Source organism: Mus musculus, chromosome 8, assembly GCF_000001635.26.
Source record: "Mus musculus strain C57BL/6J chromosome 8, GRCm38.p6 C57BL/6J".
Classification (NCBI taxonomy): Eukaryota; Metazoa; Chordata; class Mammalia; order Rodentia; family Muridae; genus Mus; species Mus musculus.
The window spans coordinates 97,839,614-97,849,066 of record NC_000074.6 but is presented as its reverse complement, the minus strand read 5'-3'; the positions used below and the strand labels follow the sequence as shown (position 1 = coordinate 97,849,066).

At 34.8% G+C, this 9,453-nt stretch overlaps 1 long non-coding RNA gene across 1 annotated transcript; it reads right to left on the bottom strand.

Annotated features, from left to right (window-relative positions):
* Positions 1-1,862: 1,862 nt before the first annotated feature.
* On the bottom strand, positions 1,863-8,946 carry Gm39231. The gene is made up of 3 exons (XR_879128.1): positions 8,896-8,946; positions 2,168-2,418; positions 1,863-1,925 (listed from the first exon to the last, which is right to left on the bottom strand). It is a non-coding gene; the product is annotated as a predicted gene, 39231 (long non-coding RNA).
* Between the last annotated feature and the right edge of the window lie 507 nt (positions 8,947-9,453).

Below are 9,453 nucleotides of genomic sequence, written 5' to 3'. Positions count from 1 at the left end.
GTAACCCAAAGTCTATGAGCTCAAACACAGGTGCTAAGAGAATTGCATCCATTCTGCAATGTCTTAGGGAAAATTGATGTCTATTGTCTATTTCATTTTCTGGGAAGCCACCTACACCCGTTAGCTATATTCTTCATGTCTTTATTCATTGAATACTGTAGCATTAACTATCTGCAAGAGTCATACTATCTTAGAATGTTCTTTGCATTTCTTTTAGGCTACTCTACATTACTTATGAGCAAGCTTTCTATGTCAAGTTCTATAATTCAATAATATCCACAATCTACAATGTCTAATTTTCCACATGAAGCAATACATTCAGAGTTACCAGAATATTGGGATGTAGACATCTTTGAAGGACCCTATTCCTCTTCACACAGCTGAAAACTAACCCATGCCTTTGTGTTTCCATAACTGTTCAAACTATTTAAAATTTTTCATTTAATAGCCATGTATTCATTTAGGTGTCCTTTCTCTTTTCCCCTCTAAGTTAGAATGCCAGCAGATGTTTAATCTCAACTCTCTAATTTCGTGTTCAGAGGCCCTGACAATCTCGCAAACTCAATAACCTTTTAGTGCCTGCACATTCATGCAGATTCTAATCATTAAACTGAACTTAAAACATGGAGAGGCAATACCATATTCTGACACAGAAATTATAACTGAAATATGAGACAGGAAAGTTACCATACTAGGCCATGGTTGTTGCTAGGTCAGACAAGGCTGGCAGGACATGTGTCCAGACTGTGAGATATTTCTGAGGTAGAATCTAGAAACTACACTGATTGAGTTTGGGATGTTTTCTATCTCAGGCACTTAGATTTTAAGCCTGTTTTCCAGAATAACTTTTGGGATCTGTTCTTCCTCCTGTAAAAGGATTTAAACTGTCTCTAGACTGTAAATCAAACTGTCAACTGTAATAAACTTGTTTGGCACCCACCTGTACATAAGATAAAAGAAGAGATTCATCTATAATATAATGATGCCGATGTTCTCAGTTTCTGGGGATAGTTGAGAGTTGTGGGCTGTGAAGTAACACAATGAGCGATGATGACAAGTAACAATACACATGGTTTCTTTGAAGTTATGAAATTCGATGTTGATATTCCATATTTTTTTCAATATGTTCATAATTTTTATGTTTTTTTCTAGTCTTTGGCAACTATCTTATGACGTCTTTCCAGTCGAAAGGAAGCATGAAATAAAGAAAAAAAGTTAAAATAAATTGTTGAAAGATGTAATTCCCATTTGAAGGTGATACAGACAACATATTCTGAGTTCAAGCCCTGTTTCTTTTGTTTCAAAGATTAACCCCTACAACCTCCTGAAAAGATACTCCTGAAAAGATACTCCTGATACTCAAATAAAGAGACTAGGAAAAATAAGTTAAATAACATAAAAATACAAGGTGATAAATTTGAATCAAATATTTATTCCACTGTCTATAAACATATTAAGGAAACTGTTTAATTTTTAAATCAGCAGAATAGATTGTTAAGCTAGCCATCACAAAACAGAAAATCAGGTATGTTTTATGATACTATATTTGCTTTTAAATGAATGTTAAGTTTTCTAAAGATTCAGGAGAAATTTAAATTATAGAAGTTATTTGTGTTAAGATATGTGCTACTAATCTATATATATATATGATTAAAACCCAATATTGGAGGCATTAAAATTTAAGATATGTTAAAAATTTGCATCTGTCCTGCTTTTGAAGATTAAAAGAAAATCTTATCTCTACAACATTGAGTATATATTGTAGTCATTAGTATTAAAAGGAATAATTCACCACTTACATGTGGATTTTATAGAGGAATTCGAATTCAACAATACAGCCGCTCTGGCAAGAGGACAGATCCAATGACTTAGGTCTATGTGATTTGGCTGGAGTGTAGACACATGATTAATATACATCTTTAAACCTAAGCAATGAAGATAAAGTTAGTTTGTAAAAGAATGTAATCCAGTTTGAAAGGGATGTCTAATTGGGTGGAAGATAGAGTGACAAATCAGGGAAAGAGGATGGAATGAGTCAGAGATAGACTACAACTGACTCTCAGGAGAAAAGACAGGAAACAGAGGCGACTTAGGAGCAGTGCAGAGTGGAGCAGGAGGGAGGGCAGTTCAGTAAGTGCGGTTCAGTTGAGTTCACAAAATTCATTACAGTTCCATGGAGTTTAGTCCAGAATAGCTTGGTGCAGTTGAGTTCAGCTCATGTAGTCAGTGTAGTCAGAGAAGTTCAGTTGGTGGAATTCAGAGGCAGTTTTTCCAAGCAGAGCAATTCAACGAGAAGCTTAGAGAAACCAGTTTGAATCCTCTAGGTTGGAGAAGAGTATTGAGTTGGAGCAGCTGAGTTGAACCAACCAGCCAGAGTTCAGGAAGAACTACAAAGAGTGAACTAATTCATCAGCAATCCTAAGAGATGACAATTACATGGAGAGAATAAAAGTTACTTTTACAGAAACGTCACTATTAGAAGTTATAATCCGATTATATATAAAAGTTGTTCACCATGCAATATAATTGCAAACAACAACAACAACAACAAAAAAACAATATTTGATGTGGAGATGCAACAACATGCTCTGGTTAAAAAAAAAACACACATGTGATGGTCAACTTTACATGGCAACATGACAGAATTAGCATACCAGGATAAAAGATCAATTATTATTGTCTATAATGTTATCTTGGAATAAGAGTAACATTTGAATAAATAGACTTGGAAGACCAGCAAATGTCTTCAGGATATGACAAGGCCTTATGCAGTCAAACTTCTTGGATATTATTTTGGTTTCATATCTTGGAGTGTAGCCTGTAAGACACAATTGATTTAGTCAGACTAAGGCTTGCCTATGACACAAGACAAGACTGACCCTTGAGCAAGAAGAAAGCCTTACCAACAGAAAGTCTTTGTACTAAAACAACAGATTTTAGACTTGTCAGCTTCCATAATCATGTCAGTCCATTCCCTTATAAAGTCATGAAACAACTTTGTGAAACAAATCTGAACAAGAATAGGATGGATGCTAAATTTTAATGTTTCCTTTTCTCCAGAGAACCCCCAGTAACACAGAGAGGAAAGAGTTATTTACACTCAAGTAATACATTAGAAAAAGAGAAATCAAGGACTTGCAACTATGCAACTGAGAGCTGGATATGTCTGAAGGAAAATGTGCTTCGTCTGAGAGACAAGGAAACTTTCAATTCTTTAGTTTCCAAAGAAACATTCTTGCTTCAAATTTCAGCCATCACAGCTCCCTAAGAAATATTCATTAACACCTTCCATTTTCAAATAACAATAATGAGGTCTGAATAATCTAAAGCAACCAAAAAATGTTAATTAATATGTAAATTAGACTTTCTTTAGTAGTCATTTTAAATCTACTATGCACATCAGCTCTAATATGATTGTCCCAGACCCAACTTCTGCCTGAAACCACTCCTGTCAACTAATCAGATATTTGAATATCCATCTAGCACATATGAGCACACTGCTAAGGACAAAGTACATTCCTAATATGTTTCCCAACTAAATCCCCCTGGCAGATTGTGTGCTATCAGTATTTCATGTGACTTTAGCTCATATGGACTATCACAAATATAAGTGGGAGAGTAACATACAAGTATAGTATTTATATAATTATTAAGCATTACAATCAGCTACGTCGTGAGTCAATTACTAGAAATTAACATTCTCTGAGTGTTTCATGTCCACATCCCTCATACTGACCTCCTGCAGCATAGAGAAACCTTCTCCAATAGCCCCTCTGTGACTGAGTTTTATTGCGTCAATGATTTTGTTGCTTGTTGTAACCCAATATGTATGTTAGTATACCTTAAGGGATAAGTTGTCGTCCGATTTATTAGGTGGAGTATCTTACATCTTTCAATGGTAGGGAAAATTTTTATATTGACATATCCAGAGTTTTTATTGAAGTTATATTAGTCCTATCTATCAGAGATATGCTAGAAAATCTATAACTTCCACCAAAATGTTGCCCATGTGAGCAATTCAGTTTATGAAGTGCAATCTTCTAAGGCAGGCTTAGGGCCTCACGATTCATTTTTCAACCTATGTGATGTTTAATGATTTTGTCAAAATAAAAACTAATGCACAGTTCTATGTCCACATCAAATTATGCCATTCAATTTATAGCTTAGACTATGAAAAAAGACACCCAGATATGGAGGTCTGAGGAGTGGAAAATAACTCTAATCTATGCAATTCTCTTTCCCCTTTGACATAAATATGTGTAACGAATAAGAAGTTATTTGGCTTATTATTACACTGGGAGGCTGTTAAAACTTAGTAATAACATTGCTTCATTATATCAAACATGTAGATATCTGTCTAGAGTATACTATAGGTCCAAGAATGATTATTAAGAAATGAAGCTATATAAAACAAAAAAGTAAGGAGGTTGAAAGGTCTTTATCACCTTGCTTAAACTAATATTAAATTCCATTTTCAGAACTCCCAAACAGTAATACCACATATATCCATTTATTGCAAGTATCAAAGACTACTAAGGAGCATTTTTGCAATGTGTGTGTGGAGTGTGTATGTATACCTGCATTTTAAAATTAAGGTTCCTAGTGTTTTTCTTTGTTTTAAGTATATTATCTAGAGAAATATATATTGTTATATATTGTTAATAAATGTAAAATCATGGCAATAAAGAAAATCATGGCTGTTCATTTGACAAATATGATTATAAAAATTAAGCTTAGTGTGGCCATCTAAACAATTAAGTATGCATTAAAAATAATACAGCCTTCAGGATCTGAGTAGTTCATTTCATAGTGCTAAATAGTAATATGCTACCCCGGGAGTAGGGATAGACTCAGGCAACTGGCATTAACTTCTATCTTCCTAGAAAGAGACATCTGAAACTAGTGGATAATATATTCCAAGTTCTTTTATGTCAGTTGCCTTGTTTTGCAATCTTGAAAATATTTGATCTTACTACGTGGCAATCCCTTGCAGCAATAATTGCCAGTATGGCTCAAGAACATAGAAGATAATAAATGGTTCAAAGACTGGTCCAGAACACCACAATTTTTTAGAGACCTTAGGCTCATATTCAGGGATTTCGGATTTAAGAATTAATGTTTTTTAGCGCGCGTGCACACACACACACACAGAGAGAGACAGAGACAAACAGAGACAGACAGACAGACAGAAGGAAAGGGAGAGAGAGAGGAAGGGAGAGAGGGAGAGACAGAGACTGAGACAGAGACAGACAGACAGACACACACACACACACACCAATAATGGGGGAAAATCACGGACACATGTCAGATTTATAATTCATCACCAAGTTTATTACAAAACATCAATCCGTTTCTGCATGGAAAGCACTTTCATTAATCACTTTGTCTTTTCTTATATACAGCACAAGACTGGAAAAGCAAGGTCTATATGGAAGTGATATTTTCATTTTAAATGAAAACTCCATTCCTGTATTACACAGGACAGAGTCATCTCCCAAACCATTGTAAGTAACCACATCATTTTCCCTACAGATTTCTATGGAAAACTTAGCAAGACAGAACAGAACAGGACTTCAGATGTTTGTCATTAATAATGTTATAAATGAAAGGAATGTTACAAATGGAGACTGGTAAAAGATATATTAAAATGCATTCATAGTAAAAAAGAATTCTTTTTATGATATTGTTTTTTATTAGATAATTTCTTCATTTACATTTCAAATGCTATCCCCAAAGTGCCCTATACCCTCCCCTCTCTCTGCTCCCCAACCCACCCTGGCATTTCCCTGTACTGGAGCATATGATCTTTGCAAGACCAAGGGCCTCTCCTTCCATTGATGGCCAACTAGGCTATCCTCTGCTACATATGTAACTAGAGACACAGCTTTGGGGTTACTGGTCAGTTAATATTGTTGTTCCTCCTATAGGTTTGCAGACCTCTTTAGCTCCTTGGGTACTTTCTCTAACTCCTTCATTAGAGGCCCTGTGTTCTATCCATTAGATGACTGTGAGCATACACTTCTGTATTTGCCAGGCACTGGCATAGCCTCACAAGAGAGAGCTATATCAGGTTCCTGTCAGCAAAATTTTTCTGACATATGCAATGGTGTTTGGGTTTGGTTGTTGTATATGGGAAGTGTCCCCGGGTGGGGCAGAATTCTTAAACAGAAGAAATAGTAAAAGGTGGTCCATTCAGCTGGGTACTACAACACAAGTCATGGAGTAGCGACCTACTCAAGAAGAGACAGAGCACACCATCAGGCTCTGCTGTGAAAGGGGAAAGGTGAAGGCAGAGAATAAATTAGACAAAACATTGTCAACTCCTTCTATCACCATCTAAAAATTTCAGTTCAGCAGGGATCAGAAAAATACTTCCCTAATCTTAAAACATTTATTCTTTGTATGCTTACATTTATGTCTGTGCGTGTCGAGTGCCAGTAGTGACCACAAGGTGTCAGAGATCTTTTGAAGCTGAAATTCTAGGCTGTTGGGAACCATTAAATATGGGTTCTGAAAACTCAAGTCAGATCATCTAGAAGAGCAGCATGTATGCGACTACCACACCATCTTTCTTGCTCCAAGTCTTGAAACATTTTACAGGAAGCAGATCAATTGTTCTTATTTTTGAAACTGGGTCTTCCTCTTTAGCCCATTCAGACACTGAGGTCATAATCCTATTGCCACAGCTTCCCCAGTGCTCAGATATATGTACGACCACTCACATCTTGCTTCTCTATGATGGTATGCTAATAATGAAATCAAATATATAGAATTAATTAAATTTATTTCCTTTTTAAATTTTTTTCAAGTAGTCTAAGTACGCTAGTAAAAGTACCCACTCTGTGTAAAAATGTGTTTAACTTTTAATTAATACTTGCTAATTTTTACAGTGGGTTGAAGTGTAGTTTTTATTGAAGATGTACTTATTTATATTTAACTTGAAACAAAGTAAGCAAAGATTTGATACAAATACAGGGAAAATCATGAAAGTGCAATGCATCTATTGAACTTGAAAAAGTAAACTCATGCTTCAGGCAGGTAAAACAGTAAAGCACACGAGTCTGTAACTTTCTGGACTATCCTGACTCTAGTTACTCTACTAATTGAGAGAATAGTTGATATTTTACCATTAAACACAGGAACAGTAAGGAAAAGATAACGGATTTGGACTTGTATAATTTCTGGTCATCTATTGAACAACAAGCCCTGGCATTGGAGATGAAGGAAGCCTATCTCATCACTGCTCATCCCCCGGGCCATTAGAAAATTTTTCCTTATTCATGTAGTCACTGATTATGAAAGGGAAAAAAGAAACCTCTTGTACCTAGTTTTATTACAGTGAATTTCTTTCAGTCACAGAGTCCCAATGGCATGAGGTTATTCATAGGTTGTCTTCTTTCTCTTTGTTGTAGACCCAGATGTTTATATCTCATGAATGTTTCTTCTCCATTTGAAATATGAAATATGAAATGATATACATCCTTGGATCATTCTTTCTAGTTGCATTTATTATTTTGATTCTTCCTACTGAAATACAGTATCATTTGTCTATAATATTTTAAAAGAATGTGACCAGATTGGGTTCCTATATTCCTTTTAGATTTAGAAATATTATTTTAGGAGTAAGAAGAGAAATCAATTGAAAAATGATATTGAATATTCAATACATTTGCTTCAATACATCATTACCCTAATTTTGTGTGGTTGTCTATTCAGAATGTCAATGATTGCTCTCCCTTTTCTGTTGAAAGAACTGGTAAAATAATAAATAAAAAATAATAATAATAAATAAAATAATGACATAATCATTTCTTCTAGTCCTGTGTGTTATATTAACCAAAAGCTAACTAAAAGATGGATCACCTGTTTCAAGAAGCATATGTATTCTTGAATAGTCTCTAAATTGTTCATACATTGTAAAATAAGATGGCAAATTAAGGTATCATATCGATGAAAGATGATTAGTTTTATTGGAAATACCTATCTTGATAACAACATCAATAATAATAATAAATATTAAGCTATTTGAACCTGAACAAATACTTACTATCATAAAATTTTTTATATTAAATTCTCTTGGAGACAGGTAGAGGAGGAATGGGATGAGGAATTCTGGGAGGGAGGACAGGAGGGGGAGTAATGACTGGACTGTAAAAAAAAATTAAAAATTAAAAGAAAGAAAATTTTTCCTAAATTACTTTTGCACTTCTTTTGTCTCCCAATGTATCACACGTGCACACATATGTGATATTAATTTTTTGTTACTGCTGGAAATAGAGAAATGGGATAAAATGTATACCATGAAAATACTCAGTGAAACTGCAATGACCCTCTATCACCAAGTTCTCTATCATGAGCAGGTTAGAATATTGCAGATTATACCCTGGCTAAATCACAAAGAGCATAAAACTCACTGTTCTAAAATCAAAACAAACACAAACAAAGAAAACAAAACAAAACAAGTTGAATCTTTTCCACCTTTTGCAACATTCTCTTTGTTTATAAAGGGTGTAACCTCAACACTTGCCACTATTAATGAACAATGCACTCTTTCTAAAAGAAGCCATTTGGACTCCAGAAAGTAAGCAGGACAGAGGGGGTATCGGAGTATCTAATGTGCCAGTCTGTGAAGATATTCAAAGCCATTCTGCCTTAGTGAACTCTCTTTGACAGGCCAGTCCTTAAATTTGCATACAAATTACTAGGTGTTGACTCTAAGTTGAGGTCTGAAAGTCAGCCTTTTTGACAAGCTTTGTGAGAACCATTCTACTGGTTTCCAGGCCCTGCTTGACAAGTTAATCCAGTTTCCAGAATAACAGAAAACGGACAGATTGGAAATTTACCAAATGTATTTCTAATCTAGCTTATTATTATACTACCATGTACTTTTCTTACCAGTAAGTGTTGATTAAGCACCTGTGATGTTCCGGGCACTGTAAAACTTGCTGGGCATTCAGAGGTATTTTTTTATCCTTGAGATTTTTAAGTTTTGAACAGCAAGTACATATATTAAGACCCCCTACAACAGAGTAAATATAAATTAAGTCAATAGTAAAAATTTTAGAAATTAGAAAGGCTTAAATTTGAACCTGAATATGACTTAATAGCTTTGTACGCTTGGATGTACTAATAGTTTAAATTCTCATTTATGAGGAATTCAACAGTATGTTTATAAAAGTTTCATACAGTATCCTATTGAGTTATATGCAAAATATGTCAATTATTATTCTTGACTAATTTTTTCAATCCTTGAGCTAATCTCAGGATGAATAGGAACCTGTGGAGACTAGCATATTGTAAGAAAACCCGTAAGGAACTTGGAAAGCAAAGTCCTATAGATGGCTTTTATTCCAGAAACATGGTTGCTTTGGTAAGGAATCACATCCAAAGACCTTCTATATCTGTGTGATCTGGCTGGAATACAGACACACCTTTAAACCCAGCACTCAGGAG